The sequence below is a fragment of the Cinclus cinclus genome, chromosome 6 (genome assembly GCF_963662255.1).
Source record: "Cinclus cinclus chromosome 6, bCinCin1.1, whole genome shotgun sequence".
In the NCBI taxonomy this organism is placed as follows: Eukaryota; Metazoa; Chordata; class Aves; order Passeriformes; family Cinclidae; genus Cinclus; species Cinclus cinclus.
The window spans coordinates 648,547-671,308 of record NC_085051.1 but is presented as its reverse complement, the minus strand read 5'-3'; positions in this window follow the sequence as shown (position 1 = coordinate 671,308).

Below are 22,762 nucleotides of genomic sequence, written 5' to 3'. Positions count from 1 at the left end.
AAAGGGCCAGGGATGTATTGTGAAAGCATGGGGCCCAATTAAAACCTGGTACAATTACGCCACCAAGGAGGCCAAGAATCAAATGATTCATTGTGACATCAAGTGGCCTAAAAGGGCATGGGATGCATTGTGACACAACAGGGGTTAAGAGAAGCAAGGATCCATTGTGACCCAATGCAGGCTAACAATCTAAGAATCTCTTTTGACACCAGGGGGCGTAAAAGGGCCAGGGATGAATTGTGACAGCATGGGGCGCAAGTAAAACCTGGTGCAATTATGCCACCATGGAGGCCAAGAATCAAATGATTCATTGTGACATCAAGTGGCCTAAAAGGGCATGGGATGCACTGTGAGACCACAGGGGTTAAGAGAAGCAAGGAACCATTGTGACCCAATGGAGGCTAACAATCTAAGAATCCCTTTTGACACCAGCGGGCGCAAAAGGACCACGAATGAACTCTGACAGCATGGGGACCTATAGAAGCAAGGAACCATTATGACACCATGAAAGCCAAGAATCAAATGGTTCATTGTAAGACCAAGTGGCCTAAAAGGGCTTGGAATGCATTGTGACACCACAGAGGTTAAGAGAAGCGAGGAACCATTGTGACCCAATGCAGGCTAACAATCTAATGATCCCTTGTGGCACCAGGGGGTATAAAAAGGGCCAGGGATGGATTGTTACAGCATGGGGACCAATAGAAGCAAGGATCTATTATGCCACCGTGGAGGCCAAGAATCAAATGATTCATTGTGACATCAAGTGGCCTAAAAGGGCATGGGATGCATTGTGACACCACAGGGGTTAAGAGAAGCAAGGAACCATTGTGACCCAATGCAGGCTAACAATCTAATGATCCCTTTTGACACCAATGGGCCTAAAAGGGGCAGGGATGAATTGTTACAGCACGGGGACCAATAGAAGCAAGGATCTATTATGCCACCATGGAGGCCAAGAATCAAATGATTCATTGTGACATCAAGTGGCCTAAAAGGGCATGGAATGCATTGTGACAGCACAGGGGTTAAGAGAAGCAAGGATCCATTGTGACCCAATGGAGGCTAACAGTCTAATGATCCCTTGTGACACCAATGGGCCTAAAAGGGCCAGGGATGTATTGTGAAAGCATGGGGCCCAATTAAAACCTGGTACAATTACGCCACCAAGGAGGCCAAGAATCAAATGATTCATTGTGACATCAAGTGGCCTAAAAGGGCATGGGATGCATTGTGACACAACAGGGGTTAAGAGAAGCAAGGAACCATTGTGACCCAATGCAGGCTAACAATCTAAGAATCTCTTTTGACACCAGCGGGCGCAAAAGGACCACGGATGAACTCTGACAGCATGGGGACCTATAGAAGCAAGGAACCATTATGACACCATGAAGGCCAAGAATCAAATGGTTCATTGTAAGACCAAGTGGCCTAAAAGGGCTTGGAATGCATTGTGACACCACAGAGGTTAAGAGAAGCGAGGAACCATTGTGACCCAATGCAGGCTAACAATCTAATGATCCCTTGTGGTACCAGGGGGTATAAAAAGCACCAGGGATGGATTGTTACAGCACGGGGACCAATAGAAGCAAGGATCTATTATGCCACCGTGGAGGCCAAGAATCAAATGATTCATTGTGACATCAAGTGGCCTAAAAGGGCATGGGATGCATTGTGACACCACAGGGGTTAAGAGAAGCAAGGATCCATCGTGACCCAATGGAGGTTAATAATCCCAGGATCCCATTTGACACCAGGGGGCGTAAAAGGGCCAGGGATGAATTGTGACAGCATGGGGCCCAATAGAAACAAGGAACCATTATGACACCATGGAGGCCAAGAATCAAATGATTCATTGTGACATCAAGTGGCCTAAAAGGGCATGGGATGCATTGTGACAGCACAGAGGTTAAGAGAAGCAAGGAACCATTGTGACCCAATGCAGGCTAACAATCTAATGATCCCTTGTGACACCAATGGGCCTAAAAGGGCCAGGGATGAATTGTGAAAGCATGGGGCGCAAGTAAAACCTGGTGCAATTATGCCACCATGGAGGCCAAGAATCAAATGATTCATTGTGACATCAAGTGGCCTAAAAGGGCATGGGATGCATTGTGACAGCACAGGGGTTAAGAGAAGCAAGGATCCATTGTGACCCAATGGAGGCTAACAATCTAATGATCCCTTTTGACACCAATGGGCCTAAAAGGGCCAGGGATGTATTGTGAAAGCATGGGGCCCAATTAAAACCTGGTACAATTACGCCACCATGGAGGCCAAGAATCAAATGATTCATTGTGACATCAAGTGGCCTAAAAGGGCATGGGATGCATTGTGACACCACAGGGGTTAAGAGAAGCAAGGAACCATTGTGACCCAATGCAGGCTAAAAATCTAATGATCCCTTGTTACACCAATGGGCCTAAAAGGGACAGGGATGAATTGTTACAGCACGGGGACCAATAGAAGCAAGGATCTATTATGCCACCATTGAGGCCAAGAATCAAATGATTCATTGTGACATCAAGTGGCCTAAAAGGGCATGGGATGCATTGTGACAGCACAGGGGTTAAGAGAACAAGGATCCATTGTGACCCAATGGAGGCTAACAATCTAATGATCCCTTTTGACACCAATGGGCCTAAAAGGGGCAGGGATGTATTGTGAAAGCATGGGGCCCAATTAAAACCTGGTACAATTACGCCACCATGGAGGCCAAGAATCAAATTATTCATTGTGACATCAAGTGGCCTAAAAGGGCATGGGATGCATTGTGACACCACAGGGGTTAAGAGAAGCAAGGAACCATTGTGACCCAATGCAGGCTAACAATCTAAGAATCCCTTTTGACACCAGCGGGCACAAAAGGACCACGGATGAACTCTGACAGCATGGGGACCTATAGAAGCAAGGAACCATTATGACACCATGAAGGCCAAGAATCAAATGGTTCATTGTAAGACCAAGTGGCCTTAAAGGGCTTGGAATGCATTGTGACACCACAGAGGTTAAGAGAAGCGAGGAACCATTGTGACCCAATGCAGGCTAACAATCTAATGATCACTTTTGACACCAATGGGCCTAAAAGGGGCAGGAATGAATTGTGAAAGCATGGGGCCCAAGAAAAACCTGGTACAATTATGCCACCATGGAGGCCAAGAATCAAATGATTCATTGTGACATCAAGTGGCCTAAAAGGGCATGGGATGCATTGTGACACCACAGGGGTTAAGAGAAGCAAGGATCCATTGTGACCCAATGGAGGCTAACAATCTAATGATCCCTTGTGACACCAATGGGCCTAAAAGGGCCAGGGATGTATTGTGAAAGCATGGGGCCCAATTAAAACCTGGTACAATTACGCCACCAAGGAGGCCAAGAATCAAATGATTCATTGTGACATCAAGTGGCCTAAAAGGGCATGGGATGCATTGTGACACAACAGGGGTTAAGAGAAGCAAGGATCCATTGTGACCCAATGCAGGCTAACAATCTAAGAATCTCTTTTGACACCAGGGGGCGTAAAAGGGCCAGGGATGAATTGTGACAGCATGGGGCGCAAGTAAAACCTGGTGCAATTATGCCACCATGGAGGCCAAGAATCAAATGATTCATTGTGACATCAAGTGGCCTAAAAGGGCATGGGATGCACTGTGAGACCACAGGGGTTAAGAGAAGCAAGGAACCATTGTGACCCAATGGAGGCTAACAATCTAAGAATCCCTTTTGACACCAGCGGGCGCAAAAGGACCACGAATGAACTCTGACAGCATGGGGACCTATAGAAGCAAGGAACCATTATGACACCATGAAAGCCAAGAATCAAATGGTTCATTGTAAGACCAAGTGGCCTAAAAGGGCTTGGAATGCATTGTGACACCACAGAGGTTAAGAGAAGCGAGGAACCATTGTGACCCAATGCAGGCTAACAATCTAATGATCCCTTGTGGCACCAGGGTGTATAAAAAGGGCCAGGGATGGATTGTTACAGCATGGGGACCAATAGAAGCAAGGATCTATTATGCCACCGTGGAGGCCAAGAATCAAATGATTCATTGTGACATCAAGTGGCCTAAAAGGGCATGGGATGCATTGTGACACCACAGGGGTTAAGAGAAGCAAGGAACCATTGTGACCCAATGCAGGCTAACAATCTAATGATCCCTTTTGACACCAATGGGCCTAAAAGGGGCAGGGATGAATTGTTACAGCACGGGGACCAATAGAAGCAAGGATCTATTATGCCACCATGGAGGCCAAGAATCAAATGATTCATTGTGACATCAAGTGGCCTAAAAGGGCATGGAATGCATTGTGACAGCACAGGGGTTAAGAGAAGCAAGGATCCATTGTGACCCAATGGAGGCTAACAGTCTAATGATCCCTTGTGACACCAATGGGCCTAAAAGGGCCAGGGATGTATTGTGAAAGCATGGGGCCCAATTAAAACCTGGTACAATTACGCCACCAAGGAGGCCAAGAATCAAATGATTCATTGTGACATCAAGTGGCCTAAAAGGGCATGGGATGCATTGTGACACAACAGGGGTTAAGAGAAGCAAGGAACCATTGTGACCCAATGCAGGCTAACAATCTAAGAATCTCTTTTGACACCAGCGGGCGCAAAAGGACCACGGATGAACTCTGACAGCATGGGGACCTATAGAAGCAAGGAACCATTATGACACCATGAAGGCCAAGAATCAAATGGTTCATTGTAAGACCAAGTGGCCTAAAAGGGCTTGGAATGCATTGTGACACCACAGAGGTTAAGAGAAGCGAGGAACCATTGTGACCCAATGCAGGCTAACAATCTAATGATCCCTTGTGGTACCAGGGGGTATAAAAAGCACCAGGGATGGATTGTTACAGCACGGGGACCAATAGAAGCAAGGATCTATTATGCCACCGTGGAGGCCAAGAATCAAATGATTCATTGTGACATCAAGTGGCCTAAAAGGGCATGGGATGCATTGTGACACCACAGGGGTTAAGAGAAGCAAGGATCCATCGTGACCCAATGGAGGTTAATAATCCCAGGATCCCATTTGACACCAGGGGGCGTAAAAGGGCCAGGGATGAATTGTGACAGCATGGGGCCCAATAGAAACAAGGAACCATTATGACACCATGGAGGCCAAGAATCAAATGATTCATTGTGACATCAAGTGGCCTAAAAGGGCATGGGATGCATTGTGACAGCACAGAGGTTAAGAGAAGCAAGGAACCATTGTGACCCAATGCAGGCTAACAATCTAATGATCCCTTGTGACACCAATGGGCCTAAAAGGGCCAGGGATGAATTGTGAAAGCATGGGGCGCAAGTAAAACCTGGTGCAATTATGCCACCATTGAGGCCAAGAATCAAATGATTCATTGTGACATCAAGTGGCCTAAAAGGGCATGGGATGCATTGTGACAGCACAGGGGTTAAGAGAAGCAAGGATCCATTGTGACCCAATGGAGGCTAACAATCTAATGATCCCTTTTGACACCAATGGGCCTAAAAGGGCCAGGGATGTATTGTGAAAGCATGGGGCCCAATTAAAACCTGGTACAATTACGCCACCATGGAGGCCAAGAATCAAATGATTCATTGTGACATCAAGTGGCCTAAAAGGGCATGGGATGCATTGTGACACCACAGGGGTTAAGAGAAGCAAGGAACCATTGTGACCCAATGCAGGCTAACAATCTAAGAATCCCTTTTGACACCAGCGGGCGCAAAAGGACCACGGATGAACTCTGACAGCATGGGGACCTATAGAAGCAAGGAACCATTATGACACCATGAAAGCCAAGAATCAAATGGTTCATTGTAAGACCAAGTGGCCTAAAAGGGCTTGGAATGCATTGTGACACCACAGAGGTTAAGAGAAGCGAGGAACCATTGTGACCCAATGCAGGCTAACAATCTAATGATCCCTTGTGGCACCAGGGGGTATAAAAAGGGCCAGGGATGGATTGTTACAGCATGGGGACCAATAGAAGCAAGGATCTATTATGCCACCGTGGAGGCCAAGAATCAAATGATTCATTGTGACATCAAGTGGCCTAAAAGGGCATGGGAAGCATTGTGACACCACAGGGGTTAAGAGAAGCAAGGAACCATTGTGACCCAATGCAGGCTAACAATCTAATGATCCCTTGTGACACCAATGGGCCTAAAAGGGGCAGGGATGAATTGTTACAGCACGGGGACCAATAGAAGCAAGGATCTATTATGCCACCATGGAGGCCAAGAATCAAATGATTCATTGTGACATCAAGTGGCCTAAAAGGGCATGGGATGCATTGTGACACCACAGGGGTTAAGAGAAGCAAGGATCCATCGTGACCCAATGGAGGTTAATAATCCCAGGATCCCATTTGACACCAGGGGGCGTAAAAGGGCCAGGGATGAATTGTGACAGCATGGGGCCCAATAGAAACAATGAACCATTATGACACCATAGAGGCCAAGAATCAAATGATTCATTGTGACATCAAGTGGCCTAAAAGGGCATGGGATGCATGGTGACACCACAGGGGTTAAGAGAAGCAAGGAATCATTGTGACCCAATGCAGGCTAAAAATCTAATGATCCCTTGTGACACCAATGGGCCTAAAAGGGGCAGGGATGAATTGTTACAGCACGGGGACCAATAGAAGCAAGGATCTATTATGCCACCATTGAGGCCAAGAATCAAATGATTCATTGTGACATCAAGTGGCCTAAAAGGGCATGGGATGCATTGTGACAGCACAGGGGTTAAGAGAAGCAAGGAACCATTGTGACCCAATGCAGGCTAACAATCTAATGATCCCTTTTGACACCAATGGGCCTAAAAGGGGCAGGGATGTATTGTGAAAGCATGGGGCCCAATTAAAACCTGGTACAATTACGCCACCACGGAGGCCAAGAATCAAATGATTCATTGTGACATCAAGTGGCCTAAAAGGGCATGGGATGCATTGTGACACCACAGGGGTTAAGAGAAGCAAGGAACCATTGTGACCCAATGCAGGCTAACAATCTAAGAATCCCTTTTGACACCAGCGGGCGCAAAAGGACCACGGATGAACTCTGACAGCATGGGGACCTATAGAAGCAAGGAACCATTATGACTCCATGAAAGCCAAGAATCAAATGGTTCATTGTAAGACCAAGTGGCCTAAAAGGGCTTGGAATGCATTGTGACACCACAGAGGTTAAGAGAAGCGAGGAACCATTGTGACCCAATGCAGGCTAACAATCTAATGATCCCTTGTTACACCAATGGGCCTAAAAGGGACAGGGATGAATTGTTACAGCACGGGGACCAATAGAAGCAAGGATCTATTATGCCACCATTGAGGCCAAGAATCAAATGATTCATTGTGACATCAAGTGGCCTAAAAGGGCATGGGATGCATTGTGACAGCACAGGGGTTAAGAGAAGCAAGGATCCATTGTGACCCAATGCAGGCTAACAATCTAATGATCCCTTGTGACACCAATGGGCCTAAAAGGGCCAGGGATGTATTGTGAAAGCATGGGGCCCAATTAAAACCTGGTACAATTACGCCACCATGGAGGCCAAGAATCAAATGATTCATTGTGACATCAAGTGGCCTAAAAGGGCATGGGATGCATTGTGACACCACAGGGGTTAAGAGAAGCAAGGAACCATTGTGACCCAATGCAGGCTAACAATCTAATGATCCCTTGTGACACCAATGGGCCTAAAAGGGGCAGGGATGAATTGTTACAGCACGGGGACCAATAGAAGCAAGGATCTATTATGCCACCATGGAGGCCAAGAATCAAATGATTCATTGTGACATCAAGTGGCCTAAAAGGGCATGGGATGCATTGTGACAGCACAGGGGTTAAGAGAAGCAAGGATCCATTGTGACCCAATGGAGGCTAACAATCTAATGATCCCTTTTGACACCAATGGGCCTAAAAGGGGCAGGGATGTATTGTGAAAGCATGGGGCCCAATTAAAACCTGGTACAATTACGCCACCATGGAGGCCAAGAATCAAATGATTCATTGTGACATCAAGTGGCCTAAAAGGGCATGGGATGCATTGTGACACCACAGGGGTTAAGAGAAGCAAGGAACCATAGTGCCCCAATGCAGGCAAACAATCTAATGATCCCTTGTGGCACCAGGGGGTATAAAAAGGGCCAGGGATGGATTGTTACAGCACGGGGACCAATAGAAGCAAGGATCTATTATGCCACCGTGGAGGCCAAGAATCAAATGATTCATTGTGACATCAAGTGGCCTAAAAGGGCATGGGATGCATTGTGACACCACAGGGGTTAAGAGAAGCAAGGATCCATTGTGACCCAATGGAGGCTAATAATCCCAGGATCCCATTTGACACCAGGGGGCGTAAAAGGGCCAGGGATGAATTGTGACAGCATGGGGCCCAATAGAAACAAGGAACCATTATGACACCATGGAGGCCAAGAATCAAATGATTCATTGTGACATCAAGTGGCCTAAAAGGGCATGGGATGCATGGTGACACCACAGGGGTTAAGAGAAGCAAGGATCCATTGTGACCCAATGCAGGCTAACAATCTAATGATCCCTTTTGACACCAATGGGCCTAAAAGGGGCAGGGATGTATTGTGAAAGCATGGGGCCCAATTAAAACCTGGTACAATTACGCCACCACGGAGGCCAAGAATCAAATGATTCATTGTGACATCAAGTGGCCTAAAAGGGCATGGGATGCATTGTGACACCACAGGGGTTAAGAGAAGCAAGGAACCATTGTGACCCAATGCAGGCTAACAATCTAAGAATCCCTTTTGACACCAGCGGGCGCAAAAGGACCACGGATGAACTCTGACAGCATGGGGACCTATAGAAGCAAGGAACCATTATGACACCATGAAAGCCAAGAATCAAATGGTTCATTGTAAGACCAAGTGGCCTAAAAGGGCTTGGAATGCATTGTGACACCACAGAGGTTAAGAGAAGCGAGGAACCATTGTGACCCAATGCAGGCTAACAATCTAATGATCCCTTGTGGCACCAGGGGGTATAAAAAGGGCCAGGGATGGATTGTTACAGCATGGGGACCAATAGAAGCAAGGATCTATTATGCCACCGTGGAGGCCAAGAATCAAATGATTCATTGTGACATCAAGTGGCCTAAAAGGGCATGGGAAGCATTGTGACACCACAGGGGTTAAGAGAAGCAAGGAACCATTGTGACCCAATGCAGGCTAACAATCTAATGATCCCTTGTGACACCAATGGGCCTAAAAGGGGCAGGGATGAATTGTTACAGCACGGGGACCAATAGAAGCAAGGATCTATTATGCCACCATGGAGGCCAAGAATCAAATGATTCATTGTGACATCAAGTGGCCTAAAAGGGCATGGGATGCATTGTGACAGCACAGGGGTTAAGAGAAGCGAGGATCCATTGTGACCCAATGGAGGCTAACAATCTAATGATCCCTTGTGACACCAATGGGCCTAAAAGGGCCAGGGATGTATTGTGAAAGCATGGGGCCCAATTAAAACCTGGTACAATTACGCCACCAAGGAGGCCAAGAATCAAATGATTCATTGTGACATCAAGTGGCCTAAAAGGGCATGGGATGCATTGTGACACAACAGGGGTTAAGAGAAGCAAGGAACCATTGTGACCCAATGCAGGCTAACAATCTAAGAATCTCTTTTGACACCAGCGGGCGCAAAAGGACCACGGATGAACTCTGACAGCATGGGGACCTATAGAAGCAAGGAACCATTATGACACCGTGAAGGCCAAGAATCAAATGGTTCATTGTAAGACCAAGTGGCCTAAAAGGGCTTGGAATGCATTGTGACACCACAGAGGTTAAGAGAAGCGAGGAACCATTGTGACCCAATGCAGGCTAACAATCTAATGATCCCTTGTGGTACCAGGGGATATAAAAAGCACCAGGGATGGATTGTTACAGCACGGGGACCAATAGAAGCAAGGATCTATTATGCCACCGTGGAGGCCAAGAATCAAATGATTCATTGTGACATCAAGTGGCCTAAAAGGGCATGGGATGCATTGTGACACCACAGGGGTTAAGAGAAGCAAGGATCCATCGTGACCCAATGGAGGTTAATAATCCCAGGATCCCATTTGACACCAGGGGGCGTAAAAGGGCCAGGGATGAATTGTGACAGCATGGGGCCCAATAGAAACAAGGAACCATTATGACACTATAGAGGCCAAGAATCAAATGATTCATTGTGACATCAAGTGGCCTAAAAGGGCATGGGATGCATGGTGACACCACAGGGGTTAAGAGAAGCAAGGAATCATTGTGACCCAATGCAGGCTAACAATCTAATGATCCCTTGTGGCACCAGGGGGTATAAAAAGGGCCAGGGATGGATTGTTACAGCATGGGGACCAATAGAAGCAAGGATCTATTATGCCACCGTGGAGGCCAAGAATCAAATGATTCATTGTGACATCAAGTGGCCTAAAAGGGCATGGGAAGCATTGTGACACCACAGGGGTTAAGAGAAGCAAGGAACCATTGTGACCCAATGCAGGCTAACAATCTAATGATCCCTTGTGACACCAATGGGCCTAAAAGGGGCAGGGATGAATTGTTACAGCACGGGGACCAATAGAAGCAAGGATCTATTATGCCACCATGGAGGCCAAGAATCAAATGATTCATTGTGACATCAAGTGGCCTAAAAGGGCATGGGATGCATTGTGGCAGCACAGGGGTTAAGAGAAGCAAGGATCCATTGTGACCCAATGCAGGCTAACAATCTAATGATCCCTTTTGACACCAATGGGCCTAAAAGGGGCAGGGATGTATTGTGAAAGCATGGGGCCCAATTAAAACCTGGTACAATTACGCCACCACGGAGGCCAAGAATCAAATGATTCATTGTGACATCAAGTGGCCTAAAAGGGCATGGGATGCATTGTGACACCACAGGGGTTAAGAGAAGCAAGGAACCATTGTGACCCAATGCAGGCTAACAATCTAAGAATCCCTTTTGACACCAGCGGGCGCAAAAGGACCACGGATGAACTCTGACAGCATGGGGACCTATAGAAGCAAGGAACCATTATGACACCATGAAAGCCAAGAATCAAATGGTTCATTGTAAGACCAAGTGGCCTAAAAGGGCTTGGAATGCATTGTGACACCACAGAGGTTAAGAGAAGCGAGGAACCATTGTGACCCAATGCAGGCTAACAATCTAATGATCCCTTGTGGCACCAGGGGGTATAAAAAGGGCCAGGGATGGATTGTTACAGCATGGGGACCAATAGAAGCAAGGATCTATTATGCCACCGTGGAGGCCAAGAATCAAATGATTCATTGTGACATCAAGTGGCCTAAAAGGGCATGGGAAGCATTGTGACACCACAGGGGTTAAGAGAAGCAAGGAACCATTGTGACCCAATGCAGGCTAACAATCTAATGATCCCTTGTGACACCAATGGGCCTAAAAGGGGCAGGGATGAATTGTTACAGCACGGGGACCAATAGAAGCAAGGATCTATTATGCCACCATGGAGGCCAAGAATCAAATGATTCATTGTGACATCAAGTGGCCTAAAAGGGCATGGGATGCATTGTGACAGCACAGGGGTTAAGAGAAGCGAGGATCCATTGTGACCCAATGGAGGCTAACAATCTAATGATCCCTTGTGACACCAATGGGCCTAAAAGGGCCAGGGATGTATTGTGAAAGCATGGGGCCCAATTAAAACCTGGTACAATTACGCCACCAAGGAGGCCAAGAATCAAATGATTCATTGTGACATCAAGTGGCCTAAAAGGGCATGGGATGCATTGTGACACAACAGGGGTTAAGAGAAGCAAGGAACCATTGTGACCCAATGCAGGCTAACAATCTAAGAATCTCTTTTGACACCAGCGGGCGCAAAAGGACCACGGATGAACTCTGACAGCATGGGGACCTATAGAAGCAAGGAACCATTATGACACCGTGAAGGCCAAGAATCAAATGGTTCATTGTAAGACCAAGTGGCCTAAAAGGGCTTGGAATGCATTGTGACACCACAGAGGTTAAGAGAAGCGAGGAACCATTGTGACCCAATGCAGGCTAACAATCTAATGATCCCTTGTGGTACCAGGGGATATAAAAAGCACCAGGGATGGATTGTTACAGCACGGGGACCAATAGAAGCAAGGATCTATTATGCCACCGTGGAGGCCAAGAATCAAATGATTCATTGTGACATCAAGTGGCCTAAAAGGGCATGGGATGCATTGTGACACCACAGGGGTTAAGAGAAGCAAGGATCCATCGTGACCCAATGGAGGTTAATAATCCCAGGATCCCATTTGACACCAGGGGGCGTAAAAGGGCCAGGGATGAATTGTGACAGCATGGGGCCCAATAGAAACAAGGAACCATTATGACACTATAGAGGCCAAGAATCAAATGATTCATTGTGACATCAAGTGGCCTAAAAGGGCATGGGATGCATGGTGACACCACAGGGGTTAAGAGAAGCAAGGAATCATTGTGACCCAATGCAGGCTAACAATCTAATGATCCCTTGTGGCACCAGGGGGTATAAAAAGGGCCAGGGATGGATTGTTACAGCATGGGGACCAATAGAAGCAAGGATCTATTATGCCACCGTGGAGGCCAAGAATCAAATGATTCATTGTGACATCAAGTGGCCTAAAAGGGCATGGGAAGCATTGTGACACCACAGGGGTTAAGAGAAGCAAGGAACCATTGTGACCCAATGCAGGCTAACAATCTAATGATCCCTTGTGACACCAATGGGCCTAAAAGGGGCAGGGATGAATTGTTACAGCACGGGGACCAATAGAAGCAAGGATCTATTATGCCACCATGGAGGCCAAGAATCAAATGATTCATTGTGACATCAAGTGGCCTAAAAGGGCATGGGATGCATTGTGACAGCACAGGGGTTAAGAGAAGCAAGGATCCATTGTGACCCAATGGAGGCTAATAATCCCAGGATCCCATTTGACACCAGGGGGCGTAAAAGGGCCAGGGATGAATTGTGACAGCATGGGGCCCAATAGAAACAAGGAACCATTATGACACCATGGAGGCCAAGAATCAAATGATTCATTGTGACATCAAGTGGCCTAAAAGGGCATGGGATGCATTGTGACAGCACAGAGGTTAAGAGAAGCAAGGAACCATTGTGACCCAATGCAGGCTAACAATCTAATGATCCCTTGTGACACCAATGGGCCTAAAAGGGCCAGGGATGAATTGTGAAAGCATGGGGCGCAAGTAAAACCTGGTGCAATTATGCCACCATGGAGGCCAAGAATCAAATGATTCATTGTGACATCAAGTGGCCTAAAAGGGCATGGGATGCACTGTGACACCACAGGGGTTAAGAGAAGCAAGGAACCATTGTGACCCAATGCAGGCTAACAATCTAATGATCCCTTGTGGCACCAGGGGGTATAAAAAGGGCCAGGGATGGATTGTTACAGCACGGGGACCAATAGAAGCAAGGATCTATTATGCCACCGTGGAGGCCAAGAATCAAATGATTCATTGTGACATCAAGTGGCCTAAAAGGGCATGGGATGCATTGTGACACCACAGGGGTTAAGAGAAGCAAGGAACCATTGTGACCCAATGCAGGCTAACAATCTAATGATCCCTTGTGACACCAATGGGCCTAAAAGGGGCAGGGATGAATTGTTACAGCACGGGGACCAATAGAAGCAAGGATCTATTATGCCACCATGGAGGCCAAGAATCAAATGATTCATTGTGACATCAAGTGGCCTAAAAGGGCATGGGATGCATTGTGACAGCACAGGGGTTAAGAGAAGCAAGGATCCATTGTGACCCAATGCAGGCTAACAATCTAATGATCCCTTTTGACACCAATGGGCCTAAAAGGGGCAGGGATGTATTGTGAAAGCATGGGGCCCAATTAAAACCTGGTACAATTACGCCACCATGGAGGCCAAGAATCAAATGATTCATTGTGACATCAAGTGGCCTAAAAGGGCATGGGATGCATTGTGACACCACAGGGGTTAAGAGAAGCAAGGAACCATAGTGCCCCAATGCAGGCAAACAATCTAATGATCCCTTGTGGCACCAGGGGGTATAAAAAGGGCCAGGGATGGATTGTTACAGCACGGGGACCAATAGAAGCAAGGATCTATTATGCCACCGTGGAGGCCAAGAATCAAATGATTCATTGTGACATCAAGTGGCCTAAAAGGGCATGGGATGCATTGTGACACCACAGGGGTTAAGAGAAGCAAGGATCCATTGTGACCCAATGGAGGCTAATAATCCCAGGATCCCATTTGACACCAGGGGGCGTAAAAGGGCCAGGGATGAATTGTGACAGCATGGGGCCCAATAGAAACAAGGAACCATTATGACACCATGGAGGCCAAGAATCAAATGATTCATTGTGACATCAAGTGGCCTAAAAGGGCATGGGATGCATGGTGACACCACAGGGGTTAAGAGAAGCAAGGATCCATTGTGACCCAATGCAGGCTAACAATCTAATGATCCCTTTTGACACCAATGGGCCTAAAAGGGGCAAGGATGTATTGTGAAAGCATGGGGCCCAATTAAAACCTGGTACAATTACGCCACCGTGGAGGCCAAGAATCAAATGATTCATTGTGACATCAAGTGGCCTAAAAGGGCATGGGATGCATTGTGACACCACAGGGGTTAAGAGAAGCAAGGAACCATTGTGACCCAATGCAGGCTAACAATCTAAGAATCCCTTTTGACACCAGCGGGCGCAAAAGGACCACGGATGAACTCTGACAGCATGGGGACCTATAGAAGCAAGGAACCATTATGACACCATGAAAGCCAAGAATCAAATGGTTCATTGTAAGACCAAGTGGCCTAAAAGGGCTTGGAATGCATTGTGACACCACAGAGGTTAAGAGAAGCGAGGAACCATTGTGACCCAATGCAGGCTAACAATCTAATGATCCCTTGTGGCACCAGGGGGTATAAAAAGGGCCAGGGATGGATTGTTACAGCATGGGGACCAATAGAAGCAAGGATCTATTATGCCACCGTGGAGGCCAAGAATCAAATGATTCATTGTGACATCAAGTGGCCTAAAAGGGCATGGGAAGCATTGTGACACCACAGGGGCTAAGAGAAGCAAGGAACCATTGTGACCCAATGCAGGCTAACAATCTAATGATCCCTTGTGACACCAATGGGCCTAAAAGGGGCAGGGATGAATTGTTACAGCACGGGGACCAATAGAAGCAAGGATCTATTATGCCACCATGGAGGCCAAGAATCAAATGATTCATTGTGACATCAAGTGGCCTAAAAGGGCATGGGATGCATTGTGACAGCACAGGGGTTAAGAGAAGCGAGGATCCATTGTGACCCAATGGAGGCTAACAATCTAATGATCCCTTGTGACACCAATGGGCCTAAAAGGGCCAGGGATGTATTGTGAAAGCATGGGGCCCAATTAAAACCTGGTACAATTACGCCACCAAGGAGGCCAAGAATCAAATGATTCATTGTGACATCAAGTGGCCTAAAAGGGCATGGGATGCATTGTGACACAACAGGGGTTAAGAGAAGCAAGGAACCATTGTGACCCAATGCAGGCTAACAATCTAAGAATCTCTTTTGACACCAGCGGGCGCAAAAGGACCACGGATGAACTCTGACAGCATGGGGACCTATAGAAGCAAGGAACCATTATGACACCATGAAGGCCAAGAATCAAATGGTTCATTGTAAGACCAAGTGGCCTAAAAGGGCTTGGAATGCATTGTGACACCACAGAGGTTAAGAGAAGTGAGGAACCATTGTGACCCAATGCAGACTAACAATCTAATGATCCCTTGTGGTACCAGGGGATATAAAAAGCACCAGGGATGGATTGTTACAGCACGGGGACCAATAGAAGCAAGGATCTATTATGCCACCGTGGAGGCCAAGAATCAAATGATTCATTGTGACATCAAGTGGCCTAAAAGGGCATGGGATGCATTGTGACACCACAGGGGTTAAGAGAAGCAAGGATCCATCGTGACCCAATGGAGGTTAATAATCCCAGGATCCCATTTGACACCAGGGGGCGTAAAAGGGCCAGGGATGAATTGTGACAGCATGGGGCCCAATAGAAACAAGGAACCATTATGACACTATAGAGGCCAAGAATCAAATGATTCATTGTGACATCAAGTGGCCTAAAAGGGCATGGGATGCATGGTGACACCACAGGGGTTAAGAGAAGCAAGGAATCATTGTGACCCAATGCAGGCTAAAAATCTAATGATCCCTTGTGACACCAATGGGCCTAAAAGGGGCAGGGATGAATTGTTACAGCACGGGGACCAATAGAAGCAAGGATCTATTATGCCACCATTGAGGCCAAGAATCAAATGATTCATTGTGACATCAAGTGGCCTAAAAGGGCATGGGATGCATTGTGACAGCACAGGGGTTAAGAGAAGCAAGGATCCATTGTGACCCAATGCAGGCTAACAATCTAATGATCCCTTTTGACACCAATGGGCCTAAAAGGGGCAGGGATGTATTGTGAAAGCATGGGGCCCAATTAAAACCTGGTACAATTACGCCACCACGGAGGCCAAGAATCAAATGATTCATTGTGACATCAAGTGGCCTAAAAGGGCATGGGATGCATTGTGACACCACAGGGGTTAAGAGAAGCAAGGAACCATTGTGACCCAATGCAGGCTAACAATCTAAGAATCCCTTTTGACACCAGCGGGCGCAAAAGGACCACGGATGAACTCTGACAGCATGGGGACCTATAGAAGCAAGGAACCATTATGACTCCATGAAAGCCAAGAATCAAATGGTTCATTGTAAGACCAAGTGGCCTAAAAGGGCTTGGAATGCATTGTGACACCACAGAGGTTAAGAGAAGCGAGGAACCATTGTGACCCAATGCAGGCTAACAATCTAATGATCCCTTGTTACACCAATGGGCCTATCAGGGACAGGGATGAATTGTTACAGCACGGGGACCAATAGAAGCAAGGATCTATTATGCCACCATTGAGGCCAAGAATCAAATGATTCATTGTGACATCAAGTGGCCTAAAAGGGCATGGGATGCATTGTGACAGCACAGGGGTTAAGAGAAGCAAGGATCCATTGTGACCCAATGCAGGCTAACAGTCTAATGATCCCTTGTGACACCAATGGGCCTAAAAGGGCCAGGGATGTATTGTGAAAGCATGGGGCCCAATTAAAACCTGGTACAATTACGCCACCATGGAGGCCAAGAATCAAATGATTCATTGTGACATCAAGTGGCCTAAAAGGGCATGGGTTGCATTGTGACACAACAGGGGTTAAGAGAAGCAAGGAACCATTGTGACCCAATGCAGGCTAACAATCTAAGAATCCCTTTTGACACCAGCGGGCGCAAAAGGACCACGGATGAACTCTGACAGCATGGGGACCTATAGAAGCAAGGAACCATTATGACTCCATGAAAGCCAAGAATCAAATGGTTCATTGTAAGACCAAGTGGCCTAAAAGGGCTTGGAATGCATTGTGACACCACAGAGGTTAAGAGAAGCGAGGAACCATAGTGACCCAATGCAGGCTAACAATCTAATGATCCCTTGTGGCACCAGGGGGTATAAAAAGGGCCAGGGATGGATTGTTACAGCACGGGGACCAATAGAAGCAAGGATCTATTATGCCACCGTGGAGGCCAAGAATCAAATGATTCATTGTGACATCAAGTGGCCTAAAAGGGCATGGGATGCATTCTGACAGCACAGGGGTTAAGAGAAGCAAGGATCCATTGTGACCCAATGGAGGCTAACAATCTAATGATCCCTTTTGACACCAATGGGCCTAAAAGGGGCCCGGGATGAATTGTGAAAGCATGGGGCCCAAGTAAAACCTGGTGCAATTATGCCACCATGGAGGCCAAGAATCAAATGATTCATTGTGACATCAAGTGGCCTAAAAGGTCATGGGATGCACTGTGACACCACAGGGGTTAAGAGAAGCAAGGAACCATTGTGACCCAATGCAGGCTAACAATCTAATGATCCCTTGTGGCACCAGGGGGCGCAAAAGGACCACGGATGAACTCTGACAGCATGGGGACCTATAGAAGCATGGAACCATTATGACACCATGAAGGCCAAGAATCAAATGGTTCATTGTAAGACCAAGTGGCCTAAAAGGGCATGGGATGCACTGTGACACCACAGGGGTTAAGAGAAGCACGGAACCATTGTGACCCAATGCAGGCTAACAATCTAATGATCCCTTGTGACACCAATGGGCCTAAAAGGGGCAGGGATCAATTGTTACAGCACGGGGACCAATAGAAGCAAGGATCTATTATGCCACCATGGAGGCCAAGAATCAAATGATTCATTGTGACATCAAGTGGCCTAAAAGGGCATGGGATGCATTGTGACACCACAGGGGTTAAGAGAAGCAAGGAACCATTGTGACCCAATGCAGGCTAAAAATCTAATGATCCCTTGTGACACCAATGGGCCTAAAAGGGGCAGGGATGAATTGTTACAGCACGGGGACCAATAGAAGCAAGGATCTATTATGCCACCATGGAGGCCAAGAATCAAATGATTCATTGTGACATCAAGTGGCCTAAAAGGGCATGGGATGCATTGTGACACCACAGGGGTTAAGAGAAGCAAGGATCCATTGTGACCCAATGGAGGCTAACAATCTAATGATCCCTTTTGACACCAATGGGCCTAAAAGGGCCAGGGATGTATTGTGAAAGCATGGGGCCCAATTAAAACCTGGTACAATTACGCCACCATGGAGGCCAAGAATCAAATGATTCATTGTGACATCAAGTGGCCTAAAAGGGCATGGGATGCATTGTGACAGCACAGGGGTTAAGAGAAGCAAGGAACCATAGTGCCCCAATGCAGGCAAACAATCTAATGATCCCTTGTGGCACCAGGGGGTATAAAAAGGGCCAGGGATGGATTGTTACAGCACGGGGACCAATAGAAGCAAGGATCTATTATGCCACCGTGGAGGCCAAGAATCAAATGATTCATTGTGACATCAAGTGGCCTAAAAGGGCATGGGATGCATTGTGACACCACAGGGGTTAAGAGAAGCAAGGATCCATTGTGACCCAATGGAGGCTAATAATCCCAGGATCCCATTTGACACCAGGGGGCGTAAAAGGGCCAGGGATGAATTGTGACAGCATGGGGCCCAATAGAAACAAGGAACCATTATGACACCATGGAGGCCAAGAATCAAATGATTCATTGTGACATCAAGTGGCCTAAAAGGGCATGGGATGCATGGTGACACCACAGGGGTTAAGAGAAGCAAGGATCCATTGTGACCCAATGCAGGCTAACAATCTAATGATCCCTTTTGACACCAATGGGCCTAAAAGGGGCAGGGATGTATTGTGAAAGCATGGGGCCCAATTAAAACCTGGTACAATTACGCCACCACGGAGGCCAAGAATCAAATGATTCATTGTGACATCAAGTGGCCTAAAAGGGCATGGGATGCATTGTGACACCACAGGGGTTAAGAGAAGCAAGGAACCATTGTGACCCAATGCAGGCTAACAATCTAAGAATCCCTTTTGACACCAGCGGGCGCAAAAGGACCACGGATGAACTCTGACAGCATGGGGACCTATAGAAGCAAGGAACCATTATGACACCATGAAGGCCAAGAATCAAATGGTTCATTGTAAGACCAAGTGGCCTAAAAGGGCTTGGAATGCATTGTGACACCACAGAGGTTAAGAGAAGCGAGGAACCATTGTGACCCAATGCAGGCTAACAATCTAATGATCCCTTGTGGCACCAGGGGGTATAAAAAGGGCCAGGGATGGATTGTTACAGCATGGGGACCAATAGAAGCAAGGATCTATTATGCCACCGTGGAGGCCAAGAATCAAATGATTCATTGTGACATCAAGTGGCCTAAAAGGGCATGGGAAGCATTGTGACACCACAGGGGTTAAGAGAAGCAAGGAACCATTGTGACCCAATGCAGGCTAACAATCTAATGATCCCTTGTGACACCAATGGGCCTAAAAGGGGCAGGGATGAATTGTTACAGCACGGGGACCAATAGAAGCAAGGATCTATTATGCCACCATGGAGGCCAAGAATCAAATGATTCATTGTGACATCAAGTGGCCTAAAAGGGCATGGGATGCATTGTGACAGCACAGGGGTTAAGAGAAGCAAGGATCCATTGTGACCCAATGCAGGCTAACAATCTAATGATCCCTTGTGACACCAAAGGGCCTCAAAGGGCCAGGGATGTATTGTGAAAGCATGGGGCCCAAGTAAAACCTGGTACAATTACGTCACCATGGAGGCCAAGAATCAAATGATTCATTGTGACATCAAGTGGCCTAAAAGGGCATGGGATGCATTGTGACACCACAGGGGTTAAGAGAAGCAAGGAACCATTGTGACCCAATGCAGGCTAACAATCTAAGAATCCCTTTTGAAAACCAGCGGGCGCAAAAAGACCACGGATGAACTCTGACAGCATGGGGACCTATAGAAGCAAGGAACCATTATGACACCATGAAGGCCAACAATCAAATGGTTCATTGTAAGACCAAGTGGCCTAAAAGGGCATGGGATGCATTGTGACACCACAGGGGTTAAGAGAAGCAAGGAACCATTGTGACCCAATGCAGGCTAATAATCCCAGGATCCCATTTGACACCAGGGGGCGTAAAAGGGCCAGGGATGAATTGTGACAGCATGGGGCCCAATAGAAACAAGGAACCATTATGACACCATGGAGGCCAAGAATCAAATGATTCATTGTGACATCAAGTGGCCTAAAAGGGCATGGGATGCACTGTGACAGCACAGGGGTTAAGAGAAGCAAGGATCCATTGTGACCCAATGGAGGCTAACAATCTAATGATCCCTTTTGACACCAATGGGCCTAAAAGGGCCAGGGATGTATTGTGAAAGCATGGGGCCCAATTAAAACCTGGTACAATTACGCCACGATGGAGGCCAAGAATCAAATGATTCATTGTGACATCAAGTGGCCTAAAAGGGCATGGGATGCATTGTGACACCACAGGGGTTAAGAGAAGCAAGGAACCATAGTGCCCCAAATCAGGCAAACAATCTAATGATCCCTTGTGGCACCAGGGGGTATAAAAAGGGCCAGGGATGGATTGTTACAGCACGGGGACCAATAGAAGCAAGGATCTATTATGCCACTGTGGAGGCCAAGAATCAAATGATTCATTGTGACATCAAGTGGCCTAAAAGGGCATGGGATGCATTGTGACACCACAGGGGTTAAGAGAAGCAAGGATCCATTGTGACCCAATGGAGGCTAATAATCCCAGGATCCCATTTGACACCAGGGGGCGTAAAAGGGCCAGGGATGAATTGTTACAGCATGGGGCCCAATAGAAACAAGGAACCATTATGACACCATGGAGGCCAAGAATCAAATGATTCATTGTGACATCAAGTGGCCTAAAAGGGCATGGGATGCATTGTGGCAGCACAGGGGTTAAGAGAAGCAAGGATCCATTGTGACCCAATGGAGGCTAACAATCTAATGATCCCTTTTGACACCAATGGGCCTAAAAGGGGCAGGGATGAATTGTGAAAGCATGGGGCCCAAGTAAAACCTGGTACAATTATGCCACCATGGAGGCCAAGAATCAAATGATTCATTGTGACATCAAGTGGCCTAAAAGGGCATGGGATGCATTGTGACACCACAGGGGTTAAGAGAAGCAAGGATCCATTGTGACCCAATGGAGGCTAATAATCCCAGGATCCCATTTGACACCAGGGGGTGTAAAAGGGCCAGGGATGTATTGTTACAGCACGGGGACCAATAGAAGCAAGGATCTATTATGCCACCATTGAGGCCAAGAATCAAATGATTCATTGTGACATCAAGTGGCCTAAAAGGGCATGGGATGCATTGTGACAGCACAGGGGTTAAGAGAAGCAAGGATCCATTGTGACCCAATGGAGGCTAACAATCTAATGATCCCTTTTGACACCAATGGGCCTAAAAGGGCCAGGGATGTATTGTGAAAGCATGGGGCCCAATTAAAACCTGGTACAATTACGCCACCATGGAGGCCAAGAATCAAATGATTCATTGTGACATCAAGTGGCCTAAAAGGGCATGGGATGCATTGTGACACCACAGGGGTTAAGAGAAGCAAGGAACCATTGTGACCCAATGCAGGCTAACAATCTAAGAATCCCTTTTGACACCAGCGGGCGCAAAAGGACCACGGATGAACTCTGACAGCATGGGGACCTATAGAAGCAAGGAACCATTATGACACCATGAAGGCCAAGAATCAAATGGTTCATTGTAAGACCAAGTGGCCTAAAAGGGCTTGGAATGCATTGTGACACCACAGAGGTTAAGAGAAGCGAGGAACCATAGTGACCCAATGCAGGCTAACAATCTAATGATCCCTTGTGGCACCAGGGGGTATAAAAAGGGCCAGGGATGGATTGTTACAGCACGGGGACCAATAGAAGCAAGGATCTATTATGCCACCGTGGAGGCCAAGAATCAAATGATTCATTGTGACATCAAGTGGCCTAAAAGGGCATGGGATGCATTGTGACAGCACAGGGGTTAAGAGAAGCAAGGATCCATTGTGACTCAATGGAGGCTAATAATCCCAGGATCCCATTTGACACCAGGGGGTGTAAAAGGGCCAGGGATGAATTGTGACAGCATGGGGCCCAATAGAAGCAAGGAACCATTATGACACCATGGAGGCCAAGAATC